Source organism: Typopeltis vanoorti, chromosome 5, assembly GCF_054136105.1.
Source record: "Typopeltis vanoorti isolate ZY-2024b chromosome 5, IOZ_Tvanoo_1.0, whole genome shotgun sequence".
NCBI classification, from domain to species: Eukaryota; Metazoa; Arthropoda; class Arachnida; order Uropygi; family Thelyphonidae; genus Typopeltis; species Typopeltis vanoorti.
This window is the reverse complement of record NC_143553.1, coordinates 17,400,460-17,412,766: the sequence shown is the minus strand read 5'-3', so window position 1 is coordinate 17,412,766 and position 12,307 is coordinate 17,400,460. Positions and strand designations below refer to the sequence as shown.

Below are 12,307 nucleotides of genomic sequence, written 5' to 3'. Positions count from 1 at the left end.
TGGAGAAAGATCTCTTCACTTCTAACCCAGTATCTCCCATAATGCAAAGCACATCTCCCTGCAGACATGCCTAATGCTATGCATCAAGGCAAGGGCCACCACCTACACCTTTTTCGACCCCCATTGAGGCCTTATCAGTGGGAGCCAGGCCCAGTAGTGGAGACACAAAGGCAGAAGCAATGAGAGATCATCCCAACCCATAGGAGCCGCCAAAGGGTGCGCAACACCACTATTAAACCACTCCGGATTCAGAGAAAGATGTTGAGAGTTCATTATTCACTTGGTTAGACTATAATAAGTTCAGTTTAATCCTTTATCCAAGTGTGAGCAAACAAAGTTTGCACCTAAAAGTATCTTCAGGACTGGGGTAAGGTAGTGCAACACCAGGCAACTCATTGCAAATGTGGAGGGTTGCCTGGTGTTGCACTACCTGGCAACTCTTTGTTTCAGTCACCCCTATTATGTCGATCTGGTACTTATCTAATTCCTCAGCTAGCTCCATTTCTTTGCCATTCAGGCCTCTTATGTTGATAGTACCGATCTTTAACTCTGGTGATGTTGAGTTGGGGTGTGTTTTCATATTTCTTCCAGTAACTGACTTTTCGCTGTTCACCCTGGTTCCCTGGCGAAAACAACGGGGGTCTTGTTTAACCGGGTGATGCCCCATCCAGCATGAAATTTTGTCATGTTGTACCATCATTTTTTATTTTGGTTTAACCAATAAGAAACTGGGGAATATTATTCCAATCTTTTAACCAGACTAGACGAAAAAATTTGTGAGAAAAGACCCGGTTTGCAGAAGAAAAAATCATTTTTTATCAGGTCAGTGCACCTGCTCAAAAAAGTGTTTTGGCAGTTGAAAATTAAGAGATCTACGCTATGAATTGTTGGAACATCCACCCTATTCCCCAGATTTGGCTCACTCTGACTTCTATCTCTTCCCAAAACTAAAATTCTTCCTCACTGGTCATCATTTTTCTTCAAATCAAGGGCTGATTACTGCTGTAGAGAGGTATTTTGAAATCTGAGAACCACTACAGGGATGGGATAATAGCACTGGAGCATCACTCAAGTGCCATTATTAATCTCCCATCAATGCCAATTAATCTGCTATTAGTCTTAAGGGAGATTATATTGAAAGATAAAAATAATTTTGAAATTATAAATTAGTTTTTTCATTGTTAGGCCGATAACTTTTCATACCACCCTCTTACTTCTAAAACTTCTAAATAAATCCAGTACATGTCTGCAAGAATCTCTGACTAAATTGAATAAGTGTTGTAATAGATATGGTATGAAGGTTATCAATAACATGACAAAGAGAATGAAAATAGCCAGAAGCATTAAAAATTTTGACTTGCTTTGTGAATGGAGAACCTATAGAAAAATTAAAACATTTCAGCTACTTAGGGATTATTTTTAGTGAAGATGGTAAATTAAATATGGAAATAGACAACAGAAAATAAAGCTGGTATTGTAGGAAGTCATTTGAATAAATTTATATGGAATAAGAGAGAAATTAGTTGGAACACTAAATTATCTGTATACAAGACAGTGTTCAAACCAATTTTAACTTATGGATCTGAGAGCTGGTTCAGAAGTAAAATATTTGACCAAAGACTAGAGACTACAGATATCAGTGTCCTTAGAAAGATTAGGAGCATGAACAGATGGCAATATCATATTAAAAATGAGGATATTAGGAAAGACCTTGACATTGTCAGAATCCAGGAATAAGTTAGCAGAGCTAATCTCAGGTGGTATGGTCACCTAAACAGAATTGGCGAGGAAAGATTAGCAAAACAAGTGTTCTCTGACAGGTTGGCAGGAAAATGACCAAGAGGAAGACCAAGATATAGGTGGATTGACACAGTAAAAAGTGCCTTAGAAGATATAAATATAAGATCTGATAATATTGGAGTCTTGACAGGTAACAGGCTGATTTGGTGGAAAATTATAGATAGGAAGTTAGTAATGATGTAAATTTTTCATGTGGCATTATCATATCCTGTACACCTCTTGAGGATACATGGCAAGAATTTGATGATGATGATGAAAAAAGACAAATTCGAAATAATATTCTAAAAGCTATCATAAGTATATATGAACATAATCAAATAAACATAAGATTAAATCCTGAGCTGTCATATATGAGAGAGAAAAACCAAATAGTCTGACAGGGATGTTCCCTTTTAGCAACTTTTTAATATTTATCTAAATGAAATAATAATAAAATGGAATAAAAATTTTCATCAAGGTATTAAACTTTCTCCTACTGTGAACTTAAACACTCTCCTTTTTTGCTGATGACCAAATAATAATTACAAATTCTGAAGATAACTTACAGAAAGATAATTTAAATGAGATAGCCAAAGATTATGGAATGATAATATCAATAGGAAAATCAAAAATGATGGCCTATAAAGGACAAGATCCAGTAAGAACTAAAATAGTAATAGAGATTTTAGAACAGGTAAATTCATTCAACTACCTAGGATGTATTATTACATACGAAAACAAAAAAAAATATAAACCTAAAAATTGTGAAATATTTAAAAATAACAGGTGTATAGGAGAGAATGACTACTATTTGGGTTTTTTTTTGTAAAATATATTTATTTTAAACCAAGTTATACCAACTAGTTTTGCCAACTGTAGCTTTTGGCTTCATCAGGGTTAAAATTATATAAATGTAAGAACACTTAAATGCTAAAAACTGTTTGCACTGAAACCATAAATGGACCGAATACAATTGCATTTTTATAAAAGCAGAAGAAATAATAGAAACCAAGGATTAATTCTGCCCCAAGATCTGGAAGACCCTCATTAGATCTTTCAACATGCCAGAATTAAATTTTGCTGCCAACTACAGAACGTTCCTACATAATAACTAGTAGATCATACAGGTGCTATACATGTGATGTACACGTTCTTCTGCTTTTATAAAAATGCAATTGTATTCGGTCCATTTATGGTTTCAGTGCAAACAGTTTTTTAGCGTTTAAGTGTTCTTACATTTATATAATTTTAACCCTGATGAAGCCAATAGCCACAGTTGGCGAAACTAGTTGGTATAACTTAATTTAAAATAAATATATTTGACCAAAAAAAAACCCCAAATAGTAATCATTCTCTCCTATAGTTCTTGTGGTCAAAAATAACCATTTTATTATCAATAACAGGTGTAATTAACTCTATATTTAAACCTAACCAAGTTCAAAAACAAACCAGACTAACAGTATATAATACGTTACCAATCCTACCACTAGTGTTGTATGGAAGTGAACTCCAGACAATAAAGCAAAAAGGCAAACAAAGATTAATAACAGCTGAAATCAAGTTAATGAGAAAATCTGAAAGGCATACTCTATTTGATCAGAAAATAAATGAAGAAATTATGAAAGAATTAAACCAGGGAATGGCAGTCAATGTTACAGTGATGATATTCATCTCCCACCTAAAAACAGTCACAAGCATCTATGCTCATGGATGTTTGTGATTAAGCATGAACTGGCACCTCTGACAACAGTGTCATATGACATACAAATGTGGTACATTTAGAAATTTGTAACATTCAGGAATTTTTGTACACAATTACCTAGTTCTCAAATAAGCTTAGCTATTTAATGAAATTTGCATTTTTACTGCACCTGTTATTAAGATATTTGCTATAATCTTTTTTTATAATTTCAAGTTACTCTCATGTTTATATATTAACATGTTCATGCCAGGCTGTGTCTTGCGTGAGTTGCACCTCAAGCAGGATTGTGTTTGGTTTATTTTGTGACTATGCAGTAGATGTTCATTCCAGTTGTTTCTTATTACACTGAATACTCTAATTAGTCTATTTTTCACTGAATATAGGTATACAATAATTGTCTTTGTGCTGTTTTTAGTGCTAGAATAAAAATTTATTATTTTTTTATTTGCATCTGTTGCAGCAGGATGGTGCTTGTAAGAGGGAGATTTGTTTCACTTTATAGGGCCATATTCATTCTAGTACTAAATTACCAATATATATATATTGCATATGCAAACAGCAAGCACTCAAAAAATTCTTGTCTTGCCTGAAGGTCAAGTACAACATGAGTTGATTTGTCTCTCCCTCTCACGAATGTGCTGAGTAAATTATAAATTAAAGACAGCAGAAATATTTTATTCTTGGTGTAATCCTTTATCCAAGTGTAAGCAGTCTTCAGGACTAGGCTACTTGTATGAGTATATAGAGGATAATGACTTTGCAATGTTAAGTAAATCATTTGGTGTCAGGGCTGATGTCAAAGACATGCATCAGCAGATGAGCACAATGAGTGTAAGTTGAGTATTTATTATGGGGAACTTCAAATTTGGAGACATAGATAGGAAGGACGAAAGATCACATGGCAGGAAGGAAGAGATAATTACTTGAAAATAATTACCTGAAACAGAATATTATAGAGAGAGATTACAAAAATTGTAGAAATTCCATTTAAAACGGGGGTATATGCGGAACTACAAGGCAGAAGATTATGTTATACTTAGGAGGCAGGTTGAAGAAATACCACATCATAAATATTTACAAGAGAAAGATGTTCAGAGTGCATGGAGTATCTGGAGGAAGCCATATCACACTGCATGCCCATGGTTAGGAGGGTAAATTGGGTAGGGGTTAAAAGTTTATTTTTCACTTCGTTAGACTATAATAAATTTAGTTTAATCCTTTATCCAAGTGTGAGCAAACAAAGTTTGCACCTGAAAGTATTTTCAGGACTGGGGTAAGGTGGTACAACACCGGGCAACTCGTTGCAAAGGTGGAGCAAGCTAACATCACTCTTATCTCAGTATCTCCCATAATGCAAAACACATCTCCTTGCGGATATGTATAATGTTATGCACTAAGGGAAGGGCCACTTCCCAGACCTAGTTTCGACCTTTATTGAGGTCTCTTCAGCGGGAGCCAGATCCAAGTGGAGATACGAGGCAGAGGCATTAGAAAGGTCATCTCTACCTATAGGGGTTGCCCTTAAGGAATAACATTAAACATATCCGCAAAGAGATGTGTTTTGCATTATGGGAGATACTGAGATAGGAGTGATGTTAGCTTGCTACACCTTTGCAACGAGTTGCTCAGTGTTGTACCACCTTACCCCAGTCCTGAAGATACTTTCAGGCGCAAACTTTGTTTGCTCACACTTGGATAAAGGATTAAACTAAATTTAAAATGGGTAGGGGTTAGATGGATGAGTAGTATCATTAAGCATCATCAAATTCCTACCATGTACCCTTTTGTCAATTGAATAAATTCTTATTCCATATGAATTTATTCAATTGATTTCCTACCATACCAGCTTTGTTGATTCTGTTGTCTATTTCTATATTTAATTTAACATCTTCATTAAAAATCGTGCCTAAATAGCTGAAATGTTTTACTTGTTCCACAGGTTCTCCATTCACAGCACAGTTGACATTTCAATGATTCTGCTTATTTTCATTGTCTTTATCTTTTTATTGCTGACCTTCATACCATATCTATTACAATAGTTATTCAATTTAGTCAGAGAATCTTGCACACTTGTAGTGGATTTATTTAGAAGTATAACATCACCCTAAAGCAAAGAGCTGAAATTAACATCTCCAATTTTGATATCATGTTTAATACCACTTTCCTTCATAATGTGATCCATATAGATAATGAATAACAGATGGTATAATGTACATCCTTGTCTCACACTAGATTTAACATTAAACCATCTTCCTGTACTTGCTTCAATTCTAATTGCTGACTTACAACTCAAATAAAGACTAAATATTGCTTGATATAATGCCCCATTGACACCATATAACTGTAGTGTATTGAATAGCTACTCTCTTGGCACCTTGTCATATGCCTTTTCCAAATCGACAAAACTTAAATATAGATTTTGTTATATTCCCATGCTTTCTCAACTATTTGTCGTAAAGTGAAGATCTGATCCTGACAGCCTCTATTTGGTCTGAATCCAGTTTGTTCTTCACGCAGCTTTTCTTCCACAATTCTTCTCAACCGTTTCTCAAGTATACATGCATATATCTTACCAGGAACACTCAGTAGGGATATACCTCTGTAATTCTCACATTCAATTTTATTTCCCTTTTTTATATATGGGTACTATGAGAGCTCTACTCCAATCATCGGGAATTCGTCCCTCTGTCCACACATTCTGAACTATGCAGTGCAGCCACTGTAAGACTTTTATACCACCATACTTCAGCATTTCTGGTCAAATATCATCTACTCCTGCTGCCTTTCCACATTTCAAGCCTTTGATTGCTTTTTCTACTTCTACTTTTTCTACTTTGTATTCCTGACTGCATGCCTGGTCAGTGTTTTTTACCACTGTGCTATCACTGCTTGTTTCATTTAGCAGTTTTTCAAAGTAATTACTCCATACTTCAAGGATATCTTTTTCTCTAGTTTTCATATCACCTTTATCATCTCTAATTCCTTTTACAGTACTCTTTCCTCCATTTCTGTGCTGCTTCAACAACCTCCAGAATATCTTACCACCTGCTTGATATTTATTTTCTATGTTTTTGCCAAAGTCCTCCCATGACTTTTCTTTAGCTAGTTTAAACAAAGTTTCACTTTCTTACATTTGTCTCTGTATTCTCTAAGAGCAAAAGCTGAATTATTACCCAGGAACTTTTGATATGATTTCTTCTTTTCCTTCACAGCCTCTTTAACTTCCTGTGTCCACTATGGAGTCCTGATTTTTCTATTCTTGCAGACAATCTCACCACATGCCTCTCTGGCTGAATCAATCAGGGTTTTCTTCAAGGATTGCCATTGAATCTGCAAGGTTTGGTTTCTGTTCTCAAACTATTTCAATTTTTCTTCTATAATCTTTGTGTATGTTAGTCTACAGTTCACATCTGAGAGCTGTTCAACTTTTATTCGCTTTAAAACTTTCTTACGTGTTATTCTTTTCAATATGAAATTCAATTTTATCCTGCTCAAGACTAAATAGTGATCACTTCCAATTTCAAATCCTCTGTACACTGATGTCCTGCACCAAGGAGAAAACATCACTATCAACAATAACATAGTCAATGAGACTTTTCCTATTCCTTGCCTCTTCTCTCCATGTGAATTTGTGCACATTTTTATGTTGGAATATGGTGTTAGTAATAACCAGTCCATGTCCTGAGCAGAAATCCAACAGGTATTTGCCATTGTTATTAGCTTTGCTCTTTTCTCCAAATTTTCCCAAAATATTTTTGTGTCTGACAATCATTTCCTACTCTGCTATTCAGATCCCCAACAAGGACCAACTTTTCCTTTTTCATTGTGTCAGTTGCTTTTTCTAAATCATCAAAAAATTCCTCCACTTCTACCTTAGTAGAACCTTTTGTGGGATCATAGGCACAAATAAGTCTCATTGTCCAGTTCCCCATTCTCATATTTGCCCACATCACTACTTGAGACTGCCTGCCATGCAAGAAGATTAGCCTTGTATTTTGTGTTGATTACTATGGCTACTCCTTCTTTTCCTTGATTGTCATTACCTGAATATAACATTTTGTATTTATTGCTCAGAAAGATCTCGCCAATTTTTGCCTTTTTTGTTTCAGTCTCCCCTATTATGTCGATCTGGTACTTATCTAATTCCTCTGCTAGCTGCATTTCTTTGCCATTCATCCTTCTTATGTTGATAGTACCGATCTTTAACTCTGGTGATGTTGAGAAGTGCAAAAAATATTAAAATAAGAAATTTTGTCTTCCTGGTCAGGAAGGCAAAATCAAATTATGAGAAGAAGTCAGCTGTGAAAGAAAATCACAAAGCGTTTGTTTGTCATGTGGTAAGTAGGAGAAAGAATGACTATGGATGGATAATTTGAAAGTGCAGGTGGTAGAGAGATTACAGAGGCAGACGAAATACTTCAGTTATTGAGTGACCACTTTGCAAGCAAGTGAATATATTGTTATGGAATAGGTGACAGGGACTGACTTGAGAACAGAAATTGATGAATTTGAGGTGCTTAGAATATTGCACAATATGAATGCCAATACACCCGTGAGAATGGATGGAATATTGTTCGCATTTTAAGAGATTGTACAGGGATACTGGCAATGCTTTTTACTGGGCTGTTTGTCGTAGCTCTGGAAAAGTCCCAAGAGAGCAGAAGGAGGGAAAAATAATTATTTTGCATAAAGGATGATCTAGGTTTGTGTTAGCAAATTATAGACCAATTAGTATATCAGGAGTGGTGGTCAAAAAGAGAATTCTGGAATCAGTGGATGAGAATATGATTGTCTATGAGGGGCTGTGCATTGCTTTGTGAACAGTTAGTCATGGCTTAGTGATCTACCAAATTTTTATAATAATGACAGCTGAATTGGATAAAGGAATAGCCACATGATGATATTGCTTGATTTTTAAAGGCATTTGACAGGATACCACATGGAATTCTGTTACACAAACTTCAAGAAATGGGGATGGATATGAAACTGGTAATATGGGTAAAAGAGCTGATGGACAGATCCCAAAAAAGTAGTATACGGAGAAGGCATGTGATTAGTGATGTGCTGCTGGGCTCTGTGCTTGGTCCACTGCCGTTTCATTTGTACATAAATTTACAAATGAAACATACAGTGTAGAAAATAATTTGAAGGGAAATAATTCAGTTATTTGCTGATGATGCAAAGTTGGATAAGGCAGTAGTTAATCACGGTGACATAGAGTGCTTGCAGGATGATTTAAATAAGCTGACAGTATGGGAAAAACATAATGGATGTTGATTTAATGTGGAAAAGTGTCAAGTTATGCATTTTGGGATACAAAAATTATATGCTGTGTACTACTTTGAGGGAACCTTAATCTAGGAAATTCATGAAGCCAATTATTTGTGGGTAGTAGTAGTAGTAGTAGATAGCGAGTTGAAGGTTAGAGGTCATATTGCTAAAGTAGCCAGACAGTTCACAGGATTACTTTTATTGAACAACACACTAATAAGTAGAGATAATGGAGTTATCATTCCTCTTTATAAAGCATTAGTCACACTAGTCACCCGCCAGCCTAATCTTTGGTTTTCTCAGTTTACAGAAAACCCACCCATACAGGCAGATACATTCACCAACAATTCCCCCCCCCCCCTCACAACAATATGGAGTAGTGAAAACACTATACAACAGGGCTAAACTAATCTGTTCAAACGACTTGGCCCTAAACACTGAACTAAATCACATCCTCAACACTTTCTCAGCCAATGGCTTCCCCCCCCAAAAAAATCCAAAAAATATTAGAACCTACAAACCACAGATCCCCCCCCCCCCACAACAAGGATTACTCTAAATCCATCACCATTCCCTACATCCAAGGCACCTCGGAAAAGATTACCAAAATCTTAAAAAAACATGACCTGACCTCCTGTTACAAACCTTACAGAAAATTGGCATCCCTTATCCGCTCCACTAAAGACCAACCACTTCCCCTAGACCTACCTGGTGTTTACCAGGTCCCTTGCAGTTGTAAACTGTCTTACTTTGGCCAAACAGGCAGGACAGCGAATATCAGAATTTCGGAACACAAGGATTACATCCGTTTTCACAAATACAGTCATTCTGGACTTGCGGACCATGCTCTGGATACACGCCACAGAATACGGTGGAAGAAAGCTACAGTGATACACCATAGCAAATACAAATTTGAAAGACTCTTTATGGAATCAGCCTCAGCCCTAAGAAATTCTCCAAACCTCAACATGGTTGTATGCGACTGCCCCAAATTTGGGAGGCCTACATCTGCAGACCTTCAGCCCAACGGCCAAGAACACCTACTTAGCCCGCTAGAGGGCACCATCAGGACTGTTAGGAGAACAATAGCTTCATCTATTCATTCCCAGTTTCTGTGTTGTAGTGCCTACGTGCACGTAACTTTTTTGTAAGTTCCTTTAGAAAATGGCAACGTGACGTTGCCGAAATATCGGAAAATATTTATTAAAGTTTAATTTAATTTATATCCTTAACTACGTTGTTCTATTCCTTAAGTGTTTTAATAATTTATAAAGCATTGATATGACCACCTCTGGTTACTGTGCCTAGGGCAGGCCATCTGGATTTCTTGGTTATGAGTAAGTATGTGGAATACTTCCTCTGAGGATAAACTGAGGATTTATAGATTGTAAAAGTTGGTTGATAGGCAAAAAAGGGGGGAGTATTATAGAAACATTTAAGTTACTTAAATCGATTTTATAAGATTTATGCAGGGGAAATGTTTCAGCACTTGGCCAGGGTGGACAAAACAAGAATTCATCCTTGGAAGTTGAGCAGGAATGTGGTTAGTAGAGTTCTAAGGACTAAATTTTTCTCTTTGAGAGTGGTGCATGAATGGAATAGGTTACTTGAGTGAGTTGTGACTTTGTCTGTTAATCGTTTCAAGGAGAGGTACGATAGATATTGGGTTGATAGTTTGGGTCTTCCACATCAATCTTTTGACTCCATAGAGGTGCCTGTGCAGTAATAATAATTTTACTACTTTTATATGACTTTCACAGATATTCTGTTCATCTAAGAAGTAATGCAAGAAATAAAAAAAAGTCTCGAACTTGAAAGTAAAAAATGAAAAGGTTTGTTTTCCTCTTTCATGATAAAGAAATTAGAAACAAGTTAGGTAAATCAGTTAAGAGTTAACTACAGGGGTTGTACCAAACACTGTTTTTTTGTTCATGATGGTATCAGCATCCAGCTGTAAGGAATGACTGACATTAATGACTGGCTAAGTTGTTGAACTGATGATCAGAAAACAACTTCCATGTGAAATATAACTGGCTAAGTTATTAAAATAAGAAATTTGGTTGCAGGACTGTTGTTATAGGGTATATGCTGTGCCTACATTCAAGAAAATATGTAAATTTATTTTCTTTAAAAAAAAAACTTTTTTAATGGGCGAGATACAATTTTACTCAATTTGCTGTCTAAACTCACTTCTAGGCATTGCCTAAGTTGCTCGGTCTTGCTTGGATGTGCATTATGTAAACAAATGGAAAGAACTCTTGGATTGGAAATGACAGGCATGGAGATTTTTAAGGATTGAGCAAACAATGAAGTTGTCTGTTTTGGTGAAAGTAGATAGAAAGTTATTATATTTAAGAAAGAAAATGTTATGACACTATGAATTATTAAATAAGTTTCACATCTTACACATGTAACAAAAAATTATATAGAATTTACATGTGTAAGCCATGAAACTTACTTTCATATGTCTCGTGCACATGTTCCATTAAAGCTGTTAATCATACTATGAAGTAATAATATAGGTAAATACTTTTTTAGTTTTCTTTTCATATCCTTTAAATCTTCAATTTTTCATGTTGCAATGAATGAATGGCGACACCTGTTTTTTTACAAACCAAAAAAAAAAAAAAGCATTGTGTGTGTGCGTGTGCGCACGTGCAAGTTATTACTGGAATGCAAGATATTAGCTGAATGGATTTTATTAAAATTCAGTATTTCAAATCCTTACAAAAATTTTCACATGTCTTAATTTTTATTTTGTTTCTCCATTTGTAGTGACAAAACATTTCAGATGTGGTGGTTAAGGTATTAGAATAGTTGGCAAGAACAGAAATCAGATTTGGATGGATAGGAGCGTGGTTCTCTACAGGGAACATGCAGTTTTGTGGGGAAAAAAAAATAGGTCTTGCTTTAGTCATTTACTCTTTCTATGACAAAGAGACAGTTTAGTTGAATAAAAGGAATGGTTTTATCATAGTACTACACAACTTGCACTGAAACATACTTCTGCTGGAAAAGAAGGAATGGGCATAGCTGACAACTGCCGTGGATTCTAGTGGTAGTCGTCACAGTGCAAATGGACAGTGAAAAAAAAAAAGGAATGGAACGGGATTTGAGGATGATGTGGGAAGTTAAGGATAATAGTGTTGTTGGAAATTGATTAGCATGTTTCCCAGACTTGATAATTTAGAAAGAGAATAAAGATAATAATTGACAAGATGACTGAGTTGTGTGAGAGAAAGGGAGGGCTTTCTATGATTGTATAGAGTGAATCTGAGGAGGAAGCTAGTATGACTTAAGGATGTTGGATTATATTTGAATGTGTTTTGTGTTGGACATTTGGAATAGCTGTTTGCTGAGAGTACACAGATTCATGATAAAGTTTGTGTATCTGAGGGTCAGAGAGATTGTGGAAGGAGCAGGAAAATGGATATGGGGTTAAGAAATGATTAATAGCAGAATGATGGACTGCACAAAGGTTGGATGAGAAGGATATGAATGGAAATCTTAGCCAGGATCAGGGAAAGGAAATGGTTATAGTAGAGAGAGAATGGA

General features: G+C 35.7%; 1 protein-coding gene across 2 annotated transcripts in view; it reads left to right on the top strand.

Annotated features, from left to right (window-relative positions):
• LOC150106251 (mitochondrial 10-formyltetrahydrofolate dehydrogenase) overlaps positions 1-12,307 on the top strand; it is a 654,974-nt gene that overhangs the window by 208,280 nt on the left and 434,387 nt on the right. The window lies entirely within an intron of this gene.